Here is a 23,111-nt window from a genome sequence, read left to right as displayed (position 1 = left end):
GCTGCCTCTTTAACCTCTTCCTGCCTGCACCTTCTCACACACATACTCAGCCTGGCTTCAAAGGCTCCTTTCTGGCTTCCCCTGGCCTGACTTTTAACCTTTTCCCTGACAAGGCTTTGCACCAAAGCAAGAGGAGCAGCAGGGCGCATGTAGCGCGGGGCCTCATGCCTGCACTTGTTAACGCCTTCGCTTTCATACCAGGTGGCCAGCCCATGGATCTCCGGAACCTGGCTTCCGTTCCGCTAGCTACTGGAAACCGACCGCTGCGGAGGGAGCCAGTACATCCACCCCCCCCTGGCTACCAGAGGACCTCTGACCTAGGGTTGACACCTCATCCCTTTAAACCCGAACACTTATTTATTACGCAGCTTCTGAGGCTGATTAAGGTAGTAATTAAACTCACTTGTTGCCCTTATCTGCCTTAAATTAGCCTTCAGAACCTGTGTAATTCCTATGTGTTCGGGTTTAAAGGGATGGGGTTGCAACTCTACCCTCACCTATAGCAGGCGCCATGCCTCACCACTGGCTGCAGTCAAGCAACTGCTTGACTTGCCCAGTAGGTAGACCTTTTCTTGTAGCGTCGCTTCATACCTCACATGTGCCATACTCACCCAAGTTCTTTTCAATAGGCCTGGAGACCAACATGCATGATGGAGTCCCTTTCAATGACTTCAGAGGAGGCTTAGAACACTTGACGCAACTTTACTGAGAAGTCTTGGGCATTACAGTTCAACATGAACAATGGTCATATCCTGACCCAAACTGCCACTGACTGGCTGCCCAGGACTACCTCTACAAGGTAGTAGTTCATGTTGGTCTTTGAGTTGCCATCTCATCCCTTTATATCCGAACACATATTAATTACAGAAATTCTGTGGCTGATTAAGGTGGTAATTAAACTCACTCGTTGCCTTATCTGCATTCAATTAGCCTCAGAACCTGTGTAATTCATATGTGTTTGGGTTTAAAGGGATGAGGTGGCAACCCTAGTAGGCCTCCTGCAAGCGCTGCCTGATCCCCCGAAACCCAGCCTTCCCCTAAATTTTTTATGACCGGCGGGTAGGCTGGATCCAAAAAAACCCCGGCAGCGCACGCATTAACTCTTTCCCTCCCAGCCTGGGGCAGCCGCTAACTAAAACCACGCTCCTGTAGGCAACCTGCTGCCTACACCCTAGCCGCTTCAGGGCGCAGGTTTCACGACCCGTCGGCTCTGTGGCTTCTCGCTGGCTTCGGCAGTCCGCGTGCGAGCTTCCCCCAGCCTGGGGAGCGCGGCAGAATGTGTTGGCGCAAGGGCGACTAAAGAGGAGGAGTGATAGCACCAAAACGGCTGAGGAGAGCGCTGGAAAAGGGCTGGGCCGTGGAGCCTAAGCGGGATGTAGGATGGGGGCTAGCTAGGTGGGGGTTGCGTCCGGCCGTTGCTTTGCTGTCTACAGGGACTGGATGCGTGGCAAGCTCCTGAGGTAGGGAGGGAGGGAGGGAGGGAGGGAGGGAGAGAGAGAAAGAAGAAAGAAAGTGTATTTTTGAAAGAAGGGGTGAGGAAAGGGAGGAGGGCGAAGAAAAAGTGGGGGCTGGACTGGTGATTTTGTAGGAGCTAGGTGTGCAGGAGGGCTTGCAGAGCGGGTTTTGTTAAAAGAGAATGTAAAAAGAGGCATAGAGGAGAGTGACCCCTGCTGGAAGAAAAGCAAAAGCCTACAGCACCTGGTATTCCCAGGCGGTCTCCCATCCAAGTACTAACCAGGCCCGACCCTGCTTAGCTTCCGAGATCAGACGAGAGCGGGCGCATTCAGGGTGGTGTGGCCGTAGGCAAAGCTCATGGTCTCTTTCAAGCCTCTTGTACTTGTCACCGGCAGCCTGGCTCCGCCTTTCCTTGACTTTGCTACAATCAGCAGTGCCTTTTGACAAGCAACGCAGCACACCCCACCTTGTCGTCTCTCCTCTCTCTCGCTCGCTCGCTCGCTCTCTTCAACCCCCCTGCCTCTTGCTGCCTCTTTAACCTCTTCCTGCCTGCACCTTCTCACACACATACTCAGCCTGGCTTCAAAGGCTCCTTTCTGGCTTCCCCTGGCCTGACTTTTAACCTTTTCCCTGACAAGGCTTTGCACCAAAGGAAGAGGAGCAGCAGGGCGCATGTAGCGCGGGGCCTCATGCCTGCACTTGTTAACGCCTTGGCTTTCATACCAGGTGGCCAGCCCATGGATCTCCGGAACCTGGCTTCCGTTCCGCTAGCTACTGGAAACCGACCGCTGCGGAGGGAGCCAGTACATCCACCCCCCCCTGGCTACCAGAGGACCTCTGACCTAGGGTTGCCACCTCATCCCTTTAAACCCGAACACTTATTTATTACGCAGCTTCTGAGGCTGATTAAGGTAGTAATTAAACTCACTTGTTGCCCTTATCTGCCTTAAATTAGCCTTCAGAACCTGTGTAATTCCTATGTGTTCGGGTTTAAAGGGATGGGGTTGCAACTCTACCCTCACCTATAGCAGGCGCCATGCCTCACCACTGGCTGCAGTCAAGCAACTGCTTGACTTGCCCAGTAGGTAGACCTTTTCTTGTAGCGTCGCTTCATACCTCACATGTGCCATACTCACCCAAGTTCTTTTCAATAGGCCTGGAGACCAACATGCATGATGGAGTCCCTTTCAATGACTTCAGAGGAGGCTTAGAACACTTGACGCAACTTTACTGAGAAGTCTTGGGCATTACAGTTCAACATGAACAATGGTCATATCCTGACCCAAACTGCCACTGACTGGCTGCCCAGGACTACCTCTACAAGGTAGTAGTTCATGTTGGTCTTTGAGTTGCCATCTCATCCCTTTATATCCGAACACATATTAATTACAGAAATTCTGTGGCTGATTAAGGTGGTAATTAAACTCACTCGTTGCCTTATCTGCATTCAATTAGCCTCAGAACCTGTGTAATTCATATGTGTTTGGGTTTAAAGGGATGAGGTGGCAACCCTAGTAGGCCTCCTGCAAGCGCTGCCTGATCCCCCGAAACCCAGCCTTCCCCTAAATTTTTTATGACCGGCGGGTAGGCTGGATCCAAAAAAACCCCGGCAGCGCACGCATTAACTCTTTCCCTCCCAGCCTGGGGCAGCCGCTAACTAAAACCACGCTCCTGTAGGCAACCTGCTGCCTACACCCTAGCCGCTTCAGGGCGCAGGTTTCACGACCCGTCGGCTCTGTGGCTTCTCGCTGGCTTCGGCAGTCCGCGTGCGAGCTTCCCCCAGCCTGGGGAGCGCGGCAGAATGTGTTGGCGCAAGGGCGACTAAAGAGGAGGAGTGATAGCACCAAAACGGCTGAGGAGAGCGCTGGAAAAGGGCTGGGCCGTGGAGCCTAAGCGGGATGTAGGATGGGGGCTAGCTAGGTGGGGGTTGCGTCCGGCCGTTGCTTTGCTGTCTACAGGGACTGGATGCGTGGCAAGCTCCTGAGGTAGGGAGGGAGGGAGGGAGGGAGGGAGAGAGAGAAAGAAGAAAGAAAGTGTATTTTTGAAAGAAGGGGTGAGGAAAGGGAGGAGGGCGAAGAAAAAGTGGGGGCTGGACTGGTGATTTTGTAGGAGCTAGGTGTGCAGGAGGGTTTGCAGAGCGGGTTTTGTTAAAAGAGAATGTAAAAAGAGGCATAGAGGAGAGTGAGCCCTGCTGGAAGAAAAGCAAAAGCCTACAGCACCTGGTATTCCCAGGCGGTCTCCCATCCAAGTACTAACCAGGCCCGACCCTGCTTAGCTTCCGAGATCAGACGAGAGCGGGCGCATTCAGGGTGGTGTGGCCGTAGGCAAAGCTCATGGTCTCTTTCAAGCCTCTTGTACTTGTCACCGGCAGCCTGGCTCCGCCTTTCCTTGACTTTGCTACAATCAGCAGTGCCTTTTGACAAGCAACGCAGCACACCCCACCTTGTCGTCTCTCCTCTCTCTCGCTCGCTCGCTCGCTCTCTTCAACCCCCCTGCCTCTTGCTGCCTCTTTAACCTCTTCCTGCCTGCACCTTCTCACACACATACTCAGCCTGGCTTCAAAGGCTCCTTTCTGGCTTCCCCTGGCCTGACTTTTAACCTTTTCCCTGACAAGGCTTTGCACCAAAGGAAGAGGAGCAGCAGGGCGCATGTAGCGCGGGGCCTCATGCCTGCACTTGTTAACGCCTTGGCTTTCATACCAGGTGGCCAGCCCATGGATCTCCGGAACCTGGCTTCCGTTCCGCTAGCTACTGGAAACCGACCGCTGCGGAGGGAGCCAGTACATCCACCCCCCCCTGGCTACCAGAGGACCTCTGACCTAGGGTTGCCACCTCATCCCTTTAAACCCGAACACTTATTTATTACGCAGCTTCTGAGGCTGATTAAGGTAGTAATTAAACTCACTTGTTGCCCTTATCTGCCTTAAATTAGCCTTCAGAACCTGTGTAATTCCTATGTGTTCGGGTTTAAAGGGATGGGGTTGCAACTCTACCCTCACCTATAGCAGGCGCCATGCCTCACCACTGGCTGCAGTCAAGCAACTGCTTGACTTGCCCAGTAGGTAGACCTTTTCTTGTAGCGTCGCTTCATACCTCACATGTGCCATACTCACCCAAGTTCTTTTCAATAGGCCTGGAGACCAACATGCATGATGGAGTCCCTTTCAATGACTTCAGAGGAGGCTTAGAACACTTGACGCAACTTTACTGAGAAGTCTTGGGCATTACAGTTCAACATGAACAATGGTCATATCCTGACCCAAACTGCCACTGACTGGCTGCCCAGGACTACCTCTACAAGGTAGTAGTTCATGTTGGTCTTTGAGTTGCCATCTCATCCCTTTATATCCGAACACATATTAATTACAGAAATTCTGTGGCTGATTAAGGTGGTAATTAAACTCACTCGTTGCCTTATCTGCATTCAATTAGCCTCAGAACCTGTGTAATTCATATGTGTTTGGGTTTAAAGGGATGAGGTGGCAACCCTAGTAGGCCTCCTGCAAGCGCTGCCTGATCCCCCGAAACCCAGCCTTCCCCTAAATTTTTTATGACCGGCGGGTAGGCTGGATCCCAAAAAACCCCGGCAGCGCACGCATTAACTCTTTCCCTCCCAGCCTGGGGCAGCCGCTAACTAAAACCACGCTCCTGTAGGCAACCTGCTGCCTACACCCTAGCCGCTTCAGGGCGCAGGTTTCACGACCCGTCGGCTCTGTGGCTTCTCGCTGGCTTCGGCAGTCCGCGTGCGAGCTTCCCCCAGCCTGGGGAGCGCGGCAGAATGTGTTGGCGCAAGGGCGACTAAAGAGGAGGAGTGATAGCACCAAAACGGCTGAGGAGAGCGCTGGAAAAGGGCTGGGCCGTGGAGCCTAAGCGGGATGTAGGATGGGGGCTAGCTAGGTGGGGGTTGCGTCCGGCCGTTGCTTTGCTGTCTACAGGGACTGGATGCGTGGCAAGCTCCTGAGGTAGGGAGGGAGGGAGGGAGGGAGGGAGGGAGAGAGAGAAAGAAGAAAGAAAGTGTATTTTTGAAAGAAGGGGTGAGGAAAGGGAGGAGGGCGAAGAAAAAGTGGGGGCTGGACTGGTGATTTTGTAGGAGCTAGGTGTGCAGGAGGGCTTGCAGAGCGGGTTTTGTTAAAAGAGAATGTAAAAAGAGGCATAGAGGAGAGTGACCCCTGCTGGAAGAAAAGCAAAAGCCTACAGCACCTGGTATTCCCAGGCGGTCTCCCATCCAAGTACTAACCAGGCCCGACCCTGCTTAGCTTCCGAGATCAGACGAGAGCGGGCGCATTCAGGGTGGTGTGGCCGTAGGCAAAGCTCATGGTCTCTTTCAAGCCTCTTGTACTTGTCACCGGCAGCCTGGCTCCGCCTTTCCTTGACTTTGCTACAATCAGCAGTGCCTTTTGACAAGCAACGCAGCACACCCCACCTTGTCGTCTCTCCTCTCTCTCGCTCGCTCGCTCGCTCTCTTCAACCCCCCTGCCTCTTGCTGCCTCTTTAACCTCTTCCTGCCTGCACCTTCTCACACACATACTCAGCCTGGCTTCAAAGGCTCCTTTCTGGCTTCCCCTGGCCTGACTTTTAACCTTTTCCCTGACAAGGCTTTGCACCAAAGCAAGAGGAGCAGCAGGGCGCATGTAGCGCGGGGCCTCATGCCTGCACTTGTTAACGCCTTCGCTTTCATACCAGGTGGCCAGCCCATGGATCTCCGGAACCTGGCTTCCGTTCCGCTAGCTACTGGAAACCGACCGCTGCGGAGGGAGCCAGTACATCCACCCCCCCCTGGCTACCAGAGGACCTCTGACCTAAGGTTGCCACCTCATCCCTTTAAACCCGAACACTTATTTATTACGCAGCTTCTGAGGCTGATTAAGGTAGTAATTAAACTCACTTGTTGCCCTCATCTGCCTTAAATTAGCCTTCAGAACCTGTGTAATTCCTATGTGTTCGGGTTTAAAGGGATGGGGTTGCAACTCTACCCTCACCTATAGCAGGCGCCATGCCTCACCACTGGCTGCAGTCAAGCAACTGCTTGACTTGCCCAGTAGGTAGACCTTTTCTTGTAGCGTCGCTTCATACCTCACATGTGCCATACTCACCCAAGTTCTTTTCAATAGGCCTGGAGACCAACATGCATGATGGAGTCCCTTTCAATGACTTCAGAGGAGGCTTAGAACACTTGACGCAACTTTACTGAGAAGTCTTGGGCATTACAGTTCAACATGAACAATGGTCATATCCTGACCCAAACTGCCACTGACTGGCTGCCCAGGACTACCTCTACAAGGTAGTAGTTCATGTTGGTCTTTGAGTTGCCATCTCATCCCTTTATATCCGAACACATATTAATTACAGAAATTCTGTGGCTGATTAAGGTGGTAATTAAACTCACTCGTTGCCTTATCTGCATTCAATTAGCCTCAGAACCTGTGTAATTCATATGTGTTTGGGTTTAAAGGGATGAGGTGGCAACCCTAGTAGGCCTCCTGCAAGCGCTGCCTGATCCCCCGAAACCCAGCCTTCCCCTAAATTTTTTATGACCGGCGGGTAGGCTGGATCCAAAAAAACCCCGGCAGCGCACGCATTAACTCTTTCCCTCCCAGCCTGGGGCAGCCGCTAACTAAAACCACGCTCCTGTAGGCAACCTGCTGCCTACACCCTAGCCGCTTCAGGGCGCAGGTTTCACGACCCGTCGGCTCTGTGGCTTCTCGCTGGCTTCGGCAGTCCGCGTGCGAGCTTCCCCCAGCCTGGGGAGCGCCGCAGAATGTGTTGGCGCAAGGGCGACTAAAGAGGAGGAGTGATAGCACCAAAACGGCTGAGGAGAGCGCTGGAAAAGGGCTGGGCCGTGGAGCCTAAGCGGGATGTAGGATGGGGGCTAGCTAGGTGGGGGTTGCGTCCGGCCGTTGCTTTGCTGTCTACAGGGACTGGATGCGTGGCAAGCTCCTGAGGTAGGGAGGGAGGGAGGGAGGGAGGGAGGGAGAGAGAGAAAGAAGAAAGAAAGTGTATTTTTGAAAGAAGGGGTGAGGAAAGGGAGGAGGGCGAAGAAAAAGTGGGGGCTGGACTGGTGATTTTGTAGGAGCTAGGTGTGCAGGAGGGCTTGCAGAGCGGGTTTTGTTAAAAGAGAATGTAAAAAGAGGCATAGAGGAGAGTGACCCCTGCTGGAAGAAAAGCAAAAGCCTACAGCACCTGGTATTCCCAGGCGGTCTCCCATCCAAGTACTAACCAGGCCCGACCCTGCTTAGCTTCCGAGATCAGACGAGAGCGGGCGCATTCAGGGTGGTGTGGCCGTAGGCAAAGCTCATGGTCTCTTTCAAGCCTCTTGTACTTGTCACCGGCAGCCTGGCTCCGCCTTTCCTTGACTTTGCTACAATCAGCAGTGCCTTTTGACAAGCAACGCAGCACACCCCACCTTGTCGTCTCTCCTCTCTCTCGCTCGCTCGCTCGCTCTCTTCAACCCCCCTGCCTCTTGCTGCCTCTTTAACCTCTTCCTGCCTGCACCTTCTCACACACATACTCAGCCTGGCTTCAAAGGCTCCTTTCTGGCTTCCCCTGGCCTGACTTTTAACCTTTTCCCTGACAAGGCTTTGCACCAAAGCAAGAGGAGCAGCAGGGCGCATGTAGCGCGGGGCCTCATGCCTGCACTTGTTAACGCCTTCGCTTTCATACCAGGTGGCCAGCCCATGGATCTCCGGAACCTGGCTTCCGTTCCGCTAGCTACTGGAAACCGACCGCTGCGGAGGGAGCCAGTACATCCACCCCCCCCTGGCTACCAGAGGACCTCTGACCTAGGGTTGCCACCTCATCCCTTTAAACCCGAACACTTATTTATTACGCAGCTTCTGAGGCTGATTAAGGTAGTAATTAAACTCACTTGTTGCCCTCATCTGCCTTAAATTAGCCTTCAGAACCTGTGTAATTCCTATGTGTTCGGGTTTAAAGGGATGGGGTTGCAACTCTACCCTCACCTATAGCAGGCGCCATGCCTCACCACTGGCTGCAGTCAAGCAACTGCTTGACTTGCCCAGTAGGTAGACCTTTTCTTGTAGCGTCGCTTCATACCTCACATGTGCCATACTCACCCAAGTTCTTTTCAATAGGCCTGGAGACCAACATGCATGATGGAGTCCCTTTCAATGACTTCAGAGGAGGCTTAGAACACTTGACGCAACTTTACTGAGAAGTCTTGGGCATTACAGTTCAACATGAACAATGGTCATATCCTGACCCAAACTGCCACTGACTGGCTGCCCAGGACTACCTCTACAAGGTAGTAGTTCATGTTGGTCTTTGAGTTGCCATCTCATCCCTTTATATCCGAACACATATTAATTACAGAAATTCTGTGGCTGATTAAGGTGGTAATTAAACTCACTCGTTGCCTTATCTGCATTCAATTAGCCTCAGAACCTGTGTAATTCATATGTGTTTGGGTTTAAAGGGATGAGGTGGCAACCCTAGTAGGCCTCCTGCAAATGCTGCCTGATCCCCCGAAACCCAGCCTTCCCCTAAATTTTTTATGACCGGCGGGTAGGCTGGATCCAAAAAAACCCCGGCAGCGCACGCATTAACTCTTTCCCTCCCAGCCTGGGGCAGCCGCTAACTAAAACCACGCTCCTGTAGGCAACCTGCTGCCTACACCCTAGCCGCTTCAGGGCGCAGGTTTCACGACCCGTCGGCTCTGTGGCTTCTCGCTGGCTTCGGCAGTCCGCGTGCGAGCTTCCCCCAGCCTGGGGAGCGCCGCAGAATGTGTTGGCGCAAGGGCGACTAAAGAGGAGGAGTGATAGCACCAAAACGGCTGAGGAGAGCGCTGGAAAAGGGCTGGGCCGTGGAGCCTAAGCGGGATGTAGGATGGGGGCTAGCTAGGTGGGGGTTGCGTCCGGCCGTTGCTTTGCTGTCTACAGGGACTGGATGCGTGGCAAGCTCCTGAGGTAGGGAGGGAGGGAGGGAGGGAGGGAGGGAGAGAGAGAAAGAAGAAAGAAAGTGTATTTTTGAAAGAAGGGGTGAGGAAAGGGAGGAGGGCGAAGAAAAAGTGGGGGCTGGACTGGTGATTTTGTAGGAGCTAGGTGTGCAGGAGGGCTTGCAGAGCGGGTTTTGTTAAAAGAGAATGTAAAAAGAGGCATAGAGGAGAGTGACCCCTGCTGGAAGAAAAGCAAAAGCCTACAGCACCTGGTATTCCCAGGCGGTCTCCCATCCAAGTACTAACCAGGCCCGACCCTGCTTAGCTTCCGAGATCAGACGAGAGCAGGCGCATTCAGGGTGGTGTGGCCGTAGGCAAAGCTCATGGTCTCTTTCAAGCCTCTTGTACTTGTCACCGGCAGCCTGGCTCCGCCTTTCCTTGACTTTGCTACAATCAGCAGTGCCTTTTGACAAGCAACGCAGCACACCCCACCTTGTCGTCTCTCCTCTCTCTCGCTCGCTCGCTCGCTCTCTTCAACCCCCCTGCCTCTTGCTGCCTCTTTAACCTCTTCCTGCCTGCACCTTCTCACACACATACTCAGCCTGGCTTCAAAGGCTCCTTTCTGGCTTCCCCTGGCCTGACTTTTAACCTTTTCCCTGACAAGGCTTTGCACCAAAGGAAGAGGAGCAGCAGGGCGCATGTAGCGCGGGGCCTCATGCCTGCACTTGTTAACGCCTTCGCTTTCATACCAGGTGGCCAGCCCATGGATCTCCGGAACCTGGCTTCCGTTCCGCTAGCTACTGGAAACCGACCGCTGCGGAGGGAGCCAGTACATCCACCCCCCCCTGGCTACCAGAGGACCTCTGACCTAGGGTTGCCACCTCATCCCTTTAAACCCGAACACTTATTTATTACGCAGCTTCTGAGGCTGATTAAGGTAGTAATTAAACTCACTTGTTGCCCTTATCTGCCTTAAATTAGCCTTCAGAACCTGTGTAATTCCTATGTGTTCGGGTTTAAAGGGATGGGGTTGCAACTCTACCCTCACCTATAGCAGGCGCCATGCCTCACCACTGGCTGCAGTCAAGCAACTGCTTGACTTGCCCAGTAGGTAGACCTTTTCTTGTAGCGTCGCTTCATACCTCACATGTGCCATACTCACCCAAGTTCTTTTCAATAGGCCTGGAGACCAACATGCATGATGGAGTCCCTTTCAATGACTTCAGAGGAGGCTTAGAACACTTGACGCAACTTTACTGAGAAGTCTTGGGCATTACAGTTCAACATGAACAATGGTCATATCCTGACCCAAACTGCCACTGACTGGCTGCCCAGGACTACCTCTACAAGGTAGTAGTTCATGTTGGTCTTTGAGTTGCCATCTCATCCCTTTATATCCGAACACATATTAATTACAGAAATTCTGTGGCTGATTAAGGTGGTAATTAAACTCACTCGTTGCCTTATCTGCATTCAATTAGCCTCAGAACCTGTGTAATTCATATGTGTTTGGGTTTAAAGGGATGAGGTGGCAACCCTAGTAGGCCTCCTGCAAGCGCTGCCTGATCCCCCGAAACCCAGCCTTCCCCTAAATTTTTTATGACCGGCGGGTAGGCTGGATCCAAAAAAACCCCGGCAGCGCACGCATTAACTCTTTCCCTCCCAGCCTGGGGCAGCCGCTAACTAAAACCACGCTCCTGTAGGCAACCTGCTGCCTACACCCTAGCCGCTTCAGGGCGCAGGTTTCACGACCCGTCGGCTCTGTGGCTTCTCGCTGGCTTCGGCAGTCCGCGTGCGAGCTTCCCCCAGCCTGGGGAGCGCGGCAGAATGTGTTGGCGCAAGGGCGACTAAAGAGGAGGAGTGATAGCACCAAAACGGCTGAGGAGAGCGCTGGAAAAGGGCTGGGCCGTGGAGCCTAAGCAGGATGTAGGATGGGGGCTAGCTAGGTGGCGGTTGCGTCCGGCCGTTGCTTTGCTGTCTACAGGGACTGGATGCGTGGCAAGCTCCTGAGGTAGGGAGGGAGGGAGGGAGGGAGGGAGGGAGGGAGGGAGAGAGAGAAAGAAGAAAGAAAGTGTATTTTTGAAAGAAGGGGTGAGGAAAGGGAGGAGGGCGAAGAAAAAGTGGGGGCTGGACTGGTGATTTTGTAGGAGCTAGGTGTGCAGGAGGGCTTGCAGAGCGGGTTTTGTTAAAAGAGAATGTAAAAAGAGGCATAGAGGAGAGTGAGCCCTGCTGGAAGAAAAGCAAAAGCCTACAGCACCTGGTATTCCCAGGCGGTCTCCCATCCAAGTACTAACCAGGCCCGACCCTGCTTAGCTTCCGAGATCAGACGAGAGCGGGCGCATTCAGGGTGGTGTGGCCGTAGGCAAAGCTCATGGTCTCTTTCAAGCCTCTTGTACTTGTCACCGGCAGCCTGGCTCCGCCTTTCCTTGACTTTGCTACAATCAGCAGTGCCTTTTGACAAGCAACGCAGCACACCCCACCTTGTCGTCTCTCCTCTCTCTCGCTCGCTCGCTCGCTCTCTTCAACCCCCCTGCCTCTTGCTGCCTCTTTAACCTCTTCCTGCCTGCACCTTCTCACACACATACTCAGCCTGGCTTCAAAGGCTCCTTTCTGGCTTCCCCTGGCCTGACTTTTAACCTTTTCCCTGACAAGGCTTTGCACCAAAGGAAGAGGAGCAGCAGGGCGCATGTAGCGCGGGGCCTCATGCCTGCACTTGTTAACGCCTTCGCTTTCATACCAGGTGGCCAGCCCATGGATCTCCGGAACCTGGCTTCCGTTCCGCTAGCTACTGGAAACCGACCGCTGCGGAGGGAGCCAGTACATCCACCCCCCCCTGGCTACCAGAGGACCTCTGACCTAGGGTTGCCACCTCATCCCTTTAAACCCGAACACTTATTTATTACGCAGCTTCTGAGGCTGATTAAGGTAGTAATTAAACTCACTTGTTGCCCTTATCTGCCTTAAATTAGCCTTCAGAACCTGTGTAATTCCTATGTGTTCGGGTTTAAAGGGATGGGGTTGCAACTCTACCCTCACCTATAGCAGGCGCCATGCCTCACCACTGGCTGCAGTCAAGCAACTGCTTGACTTGCCCAGTAGGTAGACCTTTTCTTGTAGCGTCGCTTCATACCTCACATGTGCCATACTCACCCAAGTTCTTTTCAATAGGCCTGGAGACCAACATGCATGATGGAGTCCCTTTCAATGACTTCAGAGGAGGCTTAGAACACTTGACGCAACTTTACTGAGAAGTCTTGGGCATTACAGTTCAACATGAACAATGGTCATATCCTGACCCAAACTGCCACTGACTGGCTGCCCAGGACTACCTCTACAAGGTAGTAGTTCATGTTGGTCTTTGAGTTGCCATCTCATCCCTTTATATCCGAACACATATTAATTACAGAAATTCTGTGGCTGATTAAGGTGGTAATTAAACTCACTCGTTGCCTTATCTGCATTCAATTAGCCTCAGAACCTGTGTAATTCATATGTGTTTGGGTTTAAAGGGATGAGGTGGCAACCCTAGTAGGCCTCCTGCAAGCGCTGCCTGATCCCCCGAAACCCAGCCTTCCCCTAAATTTTTTATGACCGGCGGGTAGGCTGGATCCAAAAAAACCCCGGCAGCGCACGCATTAACTCTTTCCCTCCCAGCCTGGGGCAGCCGCTAACTAAAACCACGCTCCTGTAGGCAACCTGCTGCCTACACCCTAGCCGCTTCAGGGCGCAGGTTTCACGACCCGTCGGCTCTGTGGCTTCTCGCTGGCTTCGGCAGTCCGCGTGCGAGCTTCCCCCAGCCTGGGGAGCGCCGCAGAATGTGTTGGCGCAAGGGCGACTAAAGAGGAGGAGTGATAGCACCAAAACGGCTGAGGAGAGCGCTGGAAAAGGGCTGGGCCGTGGAGCCTAAGCGGGATGTAGGATGGGGGCTAGCTAGGTGGGGGTTGCGTCCGGCCGTTGCTTTGCTGTCTACAGGGACTGGATGCGTGGCAAGCTCCTGAGGTAGGGAGGGAGGGAGGGAGGGAGGGAGAGAGAGAAAGAAGAAAGAAAGTGTATTTTTGAAAGAAGGGGTGAGGAAAGGGAGGAGGGCGAAGAAAAAGTGGGGGCTGGACTGGTGATTTTGTAGGAGCTAGGTGTGCAGGAGGGCTTGCAGAGCGGATTTTGTTAAAAGAGAATGTAAAAAGAGGCATAGAGGAGAGTGACCCCTGCTGGAAGAAAAGCAAAAGCCTACAGCACCTGGTATTCCCAGGCGGTCTCCCATCCAAGTACTAACCAGGCCCGACCCTGCTTAGCTTCCGAGATCAGACGAGAGCGGGCGCATTCAGGGTGGTGTGGCCGTAGGCAAAGCTCATGGTCTCTTTCAAGCCTCTTGTACTTGTCACCGGCAGCCTGGCTCCGCCTTTCCTTGACTTTGCTACAATCAGCAGTGCCTTTTGACAAGCAACGCAGCACACCCCACCTTGTCGTCTCTCCTCTCTCTCGCTCGCTCGCTCGCTCTCTTCAACCCCCCTGCCTCTTGCTGCCTCTTTAACCTCTTCCTGCCTGCACCTTCTCACACACATACTCAGCCTGGCTTCAAAGGCTCCTTTCTGGCTTCCCCTGGCCTGACTTTTAACCTTTTCCCTGACAAGGCTTTGCACCAAAGGAAGAGGAGCAGCAGGGCGCATGTAGCGCGGGGCCTCATGCCTGCACTTGTTAACGCCTTCGCTTTCATACCAGGTGGCCAGCCCATGGATCTCCGGAACCTGGCTTCCGTTCCGCTAGCTACTGGAAACCGACCGCTGCGGAGGGAGCCAGTACATCCACCCCCCCCGGCTACCAGAGGACCTCTGACCTAGGGTTGCCACCTCATCCCTTTAAACCCGAACACTTATTTATTACGCAGCTTCTGAGGCTGATTAAGGTAGTAATTAAACTCACTTGTTGCCCTTATCTGCCTTAAATTAGCCTTCAGAACCTGTGTAATTCCTATGTGTTCGGGTTTAAAGGGATGGGGTTGCAACTCTACCCTCACCTATAGCAGGCGCCATGCCTCACCACTGGCTGCAGTCAAGCAACTGCTTGACTTGCCCAGTAGGTAGACCTTTTCTTGTAGCGTCGCTTCATACCTCACATGTGCCATACTCACCCAAGTTCTTTTCAATAGGCCTGGAGACCAACATGCATGATGGAGTCCCTTTCAATGACTTCAGAGGAGGCTTAGAACACTTGACGCAACTTTACTGAGAAGTCTTGGGCATTACAGTTCAACATGAACAATGGTCATATCCTGACCCAAACTGCCACTGACTGGCTGCCCAGGACTACCTCTACAAGGTAGTAGTTCATGTTGGTCTTTGAGTTGCCATCTCATCCCTTTATATCCGAACACATATTAATTACAGAAATTCTGTGGCTGATTAAGGTGGTAATTAAACTCACTCGTTGCCTTATCTGCATTCAATTAGCCTCAGAACCTGTGTAATTCATATGTGTTTGGGTTTAAAGGGATGAGGTGGCAACCCTAGTAGGCCTCCTGCAAGCGCTGCCTGATCCCCCGAAACCCAGCCTTCCCCTAAATTTTTTATGACCGGCGGGTAGGCTGGATCCAAAAAAACCCCGGCAGCGCACGCATTAACTCTTTCCCTCCCAGCCTGGGGCAGCCGCTAACTAAAACCACGCTCCTGTAGGCAACCTGCTGCCTACACCCTAGCCGCTTCAGGGCGCAGGTTTCACGACCCGTCGCCTCTGTGGCTTCTCGCTGGCTTCGGCAGTCCGCGTGCGAGCTTCCCCCAGCCTGGGGAGCGCCGCAGAATGTGTTGGCGCAAGGGCGACTAAAGAGGAGTGATAGCACCAAAACGGCTGAGGAGAGCGCTGGAAAAGGGCTGGGCCGTGGAGCCTAAGCGGGATGTAGGATGGGGGCTAGCTAGGTGGGGGTTGCGTCCGGCCGTTGCTTTGCTGTCTACAGGGACTGGATGCGTGGCAAGCTCCTGAGGTAGGGAGGGAGGGAGGGAGGGAGGGAGGGAGAGAGAGAAAGAAGAAAGAAAGTGTATTTTTGAAAGAAGGGGTGAGGAAAGGGAGGAGGGCGAAGAAAAAGTGGGGGCTGGACTGGTGATTTTGTAGGAGCTAGGTGTGCAGGAGGGCTTGCAGAGCGGGTTTTGTTAAAAGAGAATGTAAAAAGAGGCATAGAGGAGAGTGAGCCCTGCTGGAAGAAAAGCAAAAGCCTACAGCACCTGGTATTCCCAGGCGGTCTCCCATCCAAGTACTAACCAGGCCCGACCCTGCTTAGCTTCCGAGATCAGACGAGAGCGGGCGCATTCAGGGTGGTGTGGCCGTAGGCAAAGCTCATGGTCTCTTTCAAGCCTCTTGTACTTGTCACCGGCAGCCTGGCTCCGCCTTTCCTTGACTTTGCTACAATCAGCAGTGCCTTTTGACAAGCAACGCAGCACACCCCACCTTGTCGTCTCTCCTCTCTCTCGCTCGCTCGCTCGCTCTCTTCAACCCCCCTGCCTCTTGCTGCCTCTTTAACCTCTTCCTGCCTGCACCTTCTCACACACATACTCAGCCTGGCTTCAAAGGCTCCTTTCTGGCTTCCCCTGGCCTGACTTTTAACCTTTTCCCTGACAAGGCTTTGCACCAAAGGAAGAGGAGCAGCAGGGCGCATGTAGCGCGGGGCCTCATGCCTGCACTTGTTAACGCCTTCGCTTTCATACCAGGTGGCCAGCCCATGGATCTCCGGAACCTGGCTTCCGTTCCGCTAGCTACTGGAAACCGACCGCTGCGGAGGGAGCCAGTACATCCACCCCCCCCTGGCTACCAGAGGACCTCTGACCTAGGGTTGCCACCTCATCCCTTTAAACCCGAACACTTATTTATTACGCAGCTTCTGAGGCTGATTAAGGTAGTAATTAAACTCACTTGTTGCCCTTATCTGCCTTAAATTAGCCTTCAGAACCTGTGTAATTCCTATGTGTTCGGGTTTAAAGGGATGGGGTTGCAACTCTACCCTCACCTATAGCAGGCGCCATGCCTCACCACTGGCTGCAGTCAAGCAACTGCTTGACTTGCCCAGTAGGTAGACCTTTTCTTGTAGCGTCGCTTCATACCTCACATGTGCCATACTCACCCAAGTTCTTTTCAATAGGCCTGGAGACCAACATGCATGATGGAGTCCCTTTCAATGACTTCAGAGGAGGCTTAGAACACTTGACGCAACTTTACTGAGAAGTCTTGGGCATTACAGTTCAACATGAACAATGGTCATATCCTGACCCAAACTGCCACTGACTGGCTGCCCAGGACTACCTCTACAAGGTAGTAGTTCATGTTGGTCTTTGAGTTGCCATCTCATCCCTTTATATCCGAACACATATTAATTACAGAAATTCTGTGGCTGATTAAGGTGGTAATTAAACTCACTCGTTGCCTTATCTGCATTCAATTAGCCTCAGAACCTGTGTAATTCATATGTGTTTGGGTTTAAAGGGATGAGGTGGCAACCCTAGTAGGCCTCCTGCAAGCGCTGCCTGATCCCCCGAAACCCAGCCTTCCCCTAAATTTTTTATGACCGGCGGGTAGGCTGGATCCAAAAAAACCCCGGCAGCGCACGCATTAACTCTTTCCCTCCCAGCCTGGGGCAGCCGCTAACTAAAACCACGCTCCTGTAGGCAACCTGCTGCCTACACCCTAGCCGCTTCAGGGCGCAGGTTTCACGACCCGTCGGCTCTGTGGCTTCTCGCTGGCTTCGGCAGTCCGCGTGCGAGCTTCCCCCAGCCTGGGGAGCGCCGCAGAATGTGTTGGCGCAAGGGCGACTAAAGAGGAGGAGTGATAGCACCAAAACGGCTGAGGAGAGCGCTGGAAAAGGGCTGGGCCGTGGAGCCTAAGCGGGATGTAGGATGGGGGCTAGCTAGGTGGGGGTTGCGTCCGGCCGTTGCTTTGCTGTCTACAGGGACTGGATGCGTGGCAAGCTCCTGAGGTAGGGAGGGAGGGAGGGAGGGAGGGAGGGAGAGAGAGAAAGAAGAAAGAAAGTGTATTTTTGAAAGAAGGGGTGAGGAAAGGGAGGAGGGCGAAGAAAAAGTGGGGGCTGGACTGGTGATTTTGTAGGAGCTAGGTGTGCAGGAGGGCTTGCAGAGCGGGTTTTGTTAAAAGAGAATGTAAAAAGAGGCATAGAGGAGAGTGAGCCCTGCTGGAAGAAAAGCAAAAGCCTACAGCACCTGGTATTCCCAGGCGGTCTCCCATCCAAGTACTAACCAGGCCCGACCCTGCTTAGCTTCCGAGATCAGACGAGAGCGGGCGCATTCAGGGTGGTGTGGCCGTAGGCAAAGCTCATGGTCTCTTTCAAGCCTCTTGTACTTGTCACCGGCAGCCTGGCTCCGCCTTTCCTTGACTTTGCTACAATCAGCAGTGCCTTTTGACAAGCAACGCAGCACACCCCACCTTGTCGTCTCTCCTCTCTCTCGCTCGCTCGCTCGCTCTCTTCAACCCCCCTGCCTCTTGCTGCCTCTTTAACCTCTTCCTGCCTGCACCTTCTCACACACATACTCAGCCTGGCTTCAAAGGCTCCTTTCTGGCTTCCCCTGGCCTGACTTTTAACCTTTTCCCTGACAAGGCTTTGCACCAAAGGAAGAGGAGCAGCAGGGCGCATGTAGCGCGGGGCCTCATGCCTGCACTTGTTAACGCCTTCGCTTTCATACCAGGTGGCCAGCCCATGGATCTCCGGAACCTGGCTTCCGTTCCGCTAGCTACTGGAAACCGACCGCTGCGGAGGGAGCCAGTACATCCACCCCCCCCGGCTACCAGAGGACCTCTGACCTAGGGTTGCCACCTCATCCCTTTAAACCCGAACACTTATTTATTACGCAGCTTCTGAGGCTGATTAAGGTAGTAATTAAACTCACTTGTTGCCCTTATCTGCCTTAAATTAGCCTTCAGAACCTGTGTAATTCCTATGTGTTCGGGTTTAAAGGGATGGGGTTGCAACTCTACCCTCACCTATAGCAGGCGCCATGCCTCACCACTGGCTGCAGTCAAGCAACTGCTTGACTTGCCCAGTAGGTAGACCTTTTCTTGTAGCGTCGCTTCATACCTCACATGTGCCATACTCACCCAAGTTCTTTTCAATAGGCCTGGAGACCAACATGCATGATGGAGTCCCTTTCAATGACTTCAGAGGAGGCTTAGAACACTTGACGCAACTTTACTGAGAAGTCTTGGGCATTACAGTTCAACATGAACAATGGTCATATCCTGACCCAAACTGCCACTGACTGGCTGCCCAGGACTACCTCTACAAGGTAGTAGTTCATGTTGGTCTTTGAGTTGCCATCTCATCCCTTTATATCCGAACACATATTAATTACAGAAATTCTGTGGCTGATTAAGGTGGTAATTAAACTCACTCGTTGCCTTATCTGCATTCAATTAGCCTCAGAACCTGTGTAATTCATATGTGTTTGGGTTTAAAGGGATGAGGTGGCAACCCTAGTAGGCCTCCTGCAAGCGCTGCCTGATCCCCCGAAACCCAGCCTTCCCCTAAATTTTTTATGACCGGCGGGTAGGCTGGATCCAAAAAAACCCCGGCAGCGCACGCATTAACTCTTTCCCTCCCAGCCTGGGGCAGCCGCTAACTAAAACCACGCTCCTGTAGGCAACCTGCTGCCTACACCCTAGCCGCTTCAGGGCGCAGGTTTCACGACCCGTCGCCTCTGTGGCTTCTCGCTGGCTTCGGCAGTCCGCGTGCGAGCTTCCCCCAGCCTGGGGAGCGCCGCAGAATGTGTTGGCGCAAGGGCGACTAAAGAGGAGGAGTGATAGCACCAAAACGGCTGAGGAGAGCGCTGGAAAAGGGCTGGGCCGTGGAGCCTAAGCGGGATGTAGGATGGGGGCTAGCTAGGTGGGGGTTGCGTCCGGCCGTTGCTTTGCTGTCTACAGGGACTGGATGCGTGGCAAGCTCCTGAGGTAGGGAGGGAGGGAGGGAGGGAGGGAGGGAGAGAGAGAAAGAAGAAAGAAAGTGTATTTTTGAAAGAAGGGGTGAGGAAAGGGAGGAGGGCGAAGAAAAAGTGGGGGCTGGACTGGTGATTTTGTAGGAGCTAGGTGTGCAGGAGGGCTTGCAGAGCGGGTTTTGTTAAAAGAGAATGTAAAAAGAGGCATAGAGGAGAGTGAGCCCTGCTGGAAGAAAAGCAAAAGCCTACAGCACCTGGTATTCCCAGGCGGTCTCCCATCCAAGTACTAACCAGGCCCGACCCTGCTTAGCTTCCGAGATCAGACGAGAGCGGGCGCATTCAGGGTGGTGTGGCCGTAGGCAAAGCTCATGGTCTCTTTCAAGCCTCTTGTACTTGTCACCGGCAGCCTGGCTCCGCCTTTCCTTGACTTTGCTACAATCAGCAGTGCCTTTTGACAAGCAACGCAGCACACCCCACCTTGTCGTCTCTCCTCTCTCTCGCTCGCTCGCTCGCTCTCTTCAACCCCCCTGCCTCTTGCTGCCTCTTTAACCTCTTCCTGCCTGCACCTTCTCACACACATACTCAGCCTGGCTTCAAAGGCTCCTTTCTGGCTTCCCCTGGCCTGACTTTTAACCTTTTCCCTGACAAGGCTTTGCACCAAAGGAAGAGGAGCAGCAGGGCGCATGTAGCGCGGGGCCTCATGCCTGCACTTGTTAACGCCTTCGCTTTCATACCAGGTGGCCAGCCCATGGATCTCCGGAACCTGGCTTCCGTTCCGCTAGCTACTGGAAACCGACCGCTGCGGAGGGAGCCAGTACATCCACCCCCCCCTGGCTACCAGAGGACCTCTGACCTAGGGTTGCCACCTCATCCCTTTAAACCCGAACACTTATTTATTACGCAGCTTCTGAGGCTGATTAAGGTAGTAATTAAACTCACTTGTTGCCCTTATCTGCCTTAAATTAGCCTTCAGAACCTGTGTAATTCCTATGTGTTCGGGTTTAAAGGGATGGGGTTGCAACTCTACCCTCACCTATAGCAGGCGCCATGCCTCACCACTGGCTGCAGTCAAGCAACTGCTTGACTTGCCCAGTAGGTAGACCTTTTCTTGTAGCGTCGCTTCATACCTCACATGTGCCATACTCACCCAAGTTCTTTTCAATAGGCCTGGAGACCAACATGCATGATGGAGTCCCTTTCAATGACTTCAGAGGAGGCTTAGAACACTTGACGCAACTTTACTGAGAAGTCTTGGGCATTACAGTTCAACATGAACAATGGTCATATCCTGACCCAAACTGCCACTGACTGGCTGCCCAGGACTACCTCTACAAGGTAGTAGTTCATGTTGGTCTTTGAGTTGCCATCTCATCCCTTTATATCCGAACACATATTAATTACAGAAATTCTGTGGCTGATTAAGGTGGTAATTAAACTCACTCGTTGCCTTATCTGCATTCAATTAGCCTCAGAACCTGTGTAATTCATATGTGTTTGGGTTTAAAGGGATGAGGTGGCAACCCTAGTAGGCCTCCTGCAAGCGCTGCCTGATCCCCCGAAACCCAGCCTTCCCCTAAATTTTTTATGACCGGCGGGTAGGCTGGATCCAAAAAAACCCCGGCAGCGCACGCATTAACTCTTTCCCTCCCAGCCTGGGGCAGCCGCTAACTAAAACCACGCTCCTGTAGGCAACCTGCTGCCTACACCCTAGCCGCTTCAGGGCGCAGGTTTCACGACCCGTCGGCTCTGTGGCTTCTCGCTGGCTTCGGCAGTCCGCGTGCGAGCTTCCCCCAGCCTGGGGAGCGCCGCAGAATGTGTTGGCGCAAGGGCGACTAAAGAGGAGGAGTGATAGCACCAAAACGGCTGAGGAGAGCGCTGGAAAAGGGCTGGGCCGTGGAGCCTAAGCGGGATGTAGGATGGGGGCTAGCTAGGTGGGGGTTGCGTCCGGCCGTTGCTTTGCTGTCTACAGGGACTGGATGCGTGGCAAGCTCCTGAGGTAGGGAGGGAGGGAGAGAGAGAAAGAAGAAAGAAAGTGTATTTTTGAAAGAAGGGGTGAGGAAAGGGAGGAGGGCGAAGAAAAAGTGGGGGCTGGACTGGTGATTTTGTAGGAGCTAGGTGTGCAGGAGGGCTTGCAGAGCGGGTTTTGTTAAAAGAGAATGTAAAAAGAGGCATAGAGGAGAGTGAGCCCTGCTGGAAGAAAAGCAAAAGCCTACAGCACCTGGTATTCCCAGGCGGTCTCCCATCCAAGTACTAACCAGGCCCGACCCTGCTTAGCTTCCGAGATCAGACGAGAGCGGGCGCATTCAGGGTGGTGTGGCCGTAGGCAAAGCTCATGGTCTCTTTCAAGCCTCTTGTACTTGTCACCGGCAGCCTGGCTCCGCCTTTCCTTGACTTTGCTACAATCAGCAGTGCCTTTTGACAAGCAACGCAGCACACCCCACCTTGTCGTCTCTCCTCTCTCTCGCTCGCTCGCTCGCTCTCTTCAACCCCCCTGCCTCTTGCTGCCTCTTTAACCTCTTCCTGCCTGCACCTTCTCACACACATACTCAGCCTGGCTTCAAAGGCTCCTTTCTGGCTTCCCCTGGCCTGACTTTTAACCTTTTCCCTGACAAGGCTTTGCACCAAAGCAAGAGGAGCAGCAGGGCGCATGTAGCGCGGGGCCTCATGCCTGCACTTGTTAACGCCTTGGCTTTCATACCAGGTGGCCAGCCCATGGATCTCCGGAACCTGGCTTCCGTTCCGCTAGCTACTGGAAACCGACCGCTGCGGAGGGAGCCAGTACATCCACCCCCCCCTGGCTACCAGAGGACCTCTGACCTAGGGTTGCCACCTCATCCCTTTAAACCCGAACACTTATTTATTACGCAGCTTCTGAGGCTGATTAAGGTAGTAATTAAACTCACTTGTTGCCCTTATCTGCCTTAAATTAGCCTTCAGAACCTGTGTAATTCCTATGTGTTCGGGTTTAAAGGGATGGGGTTGCAACTCTACCCTCACCTATAGCAGGCGCCATGCCTCACCACTGGCTGCAGTCAAGCAACTGCTTGACTTGCCCAGTAGGTAGACCTTTTCTTGTAGCGTCGCTTCATACCTCACATGTGCCATACTCACCCAAGTTCTTTTCAATAGGCCTGGAGACCAACATGCATGATGGAGTCCCTTTCAATGACTTCAGAGGAGGCTTAGAACACTTGACGCAACTTTACTGAGAAGTCTTGGGCATTACAGTTCAACATGAACAATGGTCATATCCTGACCCAAACTGCCACTGACTGGCTGCCCAGGACTACCTCTACAAGGTAGTAGTTCATGTTGGTCTTTGAGTTGCCATCTCATCCCTTTATATCCGAACACATATTAATTACAGAAATTCTGTGGCTGATTAAGGTGGTAATTAAACTCACTCGTTGCCTTATCTGCATTCAATTAGCCTCAGAACCTGTGTAATTCATATGTGTTTGGGTTTAAAGGGATGAGGTGGCAACCCTAGTAGGCCTCCTGCAAGCGCTGCCTGATCCCCCGAAACCCAGCCTTCCCCTAAATTTTTTATGACCGGCGGGTAGGCTGGATCCAAAAAAACCCCGGCAGCGCACGCATTAACTCTTTCCCTCCCAGCCTGGGGCAGCCGCTAACTAAAACCACGCTCCTGTAGGCAACCTGCTGCCTACACCCTAGCCGCTTCAGGGCGCAGGTTTCACGACCCGTCGGCTCTGTGGCTTCTCGCTGGCTTCGGCAGTCCGCGTGCGAGCTTCCCCCAGCCTGGGGAGCGCCGCAGAATGTGTTGGCGCAAGGGCGACTAAAGAGGAGGAGTGATAGCACCAAAACGGCTGAGGAGAGCGCTGGAAAAGGGCT

The 23,111-nt window shown here is 53.3% G+C and overlaps 11 non-coding genes across 11 annotated transcripts; all 11 read right to left on the bottom strand.

Annotated features, from left to right (window-relative positions):
• Positions 1-1,686: 1,686 nt before the first annotated feature.
• On the bottom strand, positions 1,687-1,805 carry LOC141146244 (5S ribosomal RNA). Its single transcript, XR_012244796.1, has one exon. It is a non-coding gene; the product is annotated as a 5S ribosomal RNA (ribosomal RNA).
• Positions 1,806-3,662: 1,857 nt separating this feature from the next.
• On the bottom strand, positions 3,663-3,781 carry LOC141146243 (5S ribosomal RNA). The gene has a single exon (XR_012244795.1). It is a non-coding gene; the product is annotated as a 5S ribosomal RNA (ribosomal RNA).
• A 1,861-nt stretch (positions 3,782-5,642) lies between these two features.
• LOC141146242 (5S ribosomal RNA) lies at positions 5,643-5,761 on the bottom strand. The gene has a single exon (XR_012244794.1). It is a non-coding gene; the product is annotated as a 5S ribosomal RNA (ribosomal RNA).
• A 1,861-nt stretch (positions 5,762-7,622) lies between these two features.
• Positions 7,623-7,741, bottom strand: LOC141146241 (5S ribosomal RNA). The gene has a single exon (XR_012244793.1). It is a non-coding gene; the product is annotated as a 5S ribosomal RNA (ribosomal RNA).
• Positions 7,742-9,602: 1,861 nt separating this feature from the next.
• On the bottom strand, positions 9,603-9,721 carry LOC141146291 (5S ribosomal RNA). The gene has a single exon (XR_012244843.1). It is a non-coding gene; the product is annotated as a 5S ribosomal RNA (ribosomal RNA).
• Positions 9,722-11,590: 1,869 nt separating this feature from the next.
• LOC141146240 (5S ribosomal RNA) lies at positions 11,591-11,709 on the bottom strand. Its single transcript, XR_012244792.1, has one exon. It is a non-coding gene; the product is annotated as a 5S ribosomal RNA (ribosomal RNA).
• Positions 11,710-13,566: 1,857 nt separating this feature from the next.
• LOC141146239 (5S ribosomal RNA) lies at positions 13,567-13,685 on the bottom strand. The gene has a single exon (XR_012244791.1). It is a non-coding gene; the product is annotated as a 5S ribosomal RNA (ribosomal RNA).
• Positions 13,686-15,542: 1,857 nt separating this feature from the next.
• LOC141146237 (5S ribosomal RNA) lies at positions 15,543-15,661 on the bottom strand. The gene has a single exon (XR_012244789.1). It is a non-coding gene; the product is annotated as a 5S ribosomal RNA (ribosomal RNA).
• A 1,861-nt stretch (positions 15,662-17,522) lies between these two features.
• Positions 17,523-17,641, bottom strand: LOC141146236 (5S ribosomal RNA). The gene has a single exon (XR_012244788.1). It is a non-coding gene; the product is annotated as a 5S ribosomal RNA (ribosomal RNA).
• Positions 17,642-19,501: 1,860 nt separating this feature from the next.
• On the bottom strand, positions 19,502-19,620 carry LOC141146235 (5S ribosomal RNA). Its single transcript, XR_012244787.1, has one exon. It is a non-coding gene; the product is annotated as a 5S ribosomal RNA (ribosomal RNA).
• Positions 19,621-21,465: 1,845 nt separating this feature from the next.
• LOC141146232 (5S ribosomal RNA) lies at positions 21,466-21,584 on the bottom strand. Its single transcript, XR_012244786.1, has one exon. It is a non-coding gene; the product is annotated as a 5S ribosomal RNA (ribosomal RNA).
• Positions 21,585-23,111: the final 1,527 nt, after the last annotated feature.

This window comes from Aquarana catesbeiana, linkage group LG05 (genome assembly GCF_042186555.1).
Source record: "Aquarana catesbeiana isolate 2022-GZ linkage group LG05, ASM4218655v1, whole genome shotgun sequence".
In the NCBI taxonomy this organism is placed as follows: Eukaryota; Metazoa; Chordata; class Amphibia; order Anura; family Ranidae; genus Aquarana; species Aquarana catesbeiana.
The sequence above is the reverse complement of the archived record's forward strand: the minus strand, read 5'-3'. Positions and strand labels throughout refer to the sequence as shown.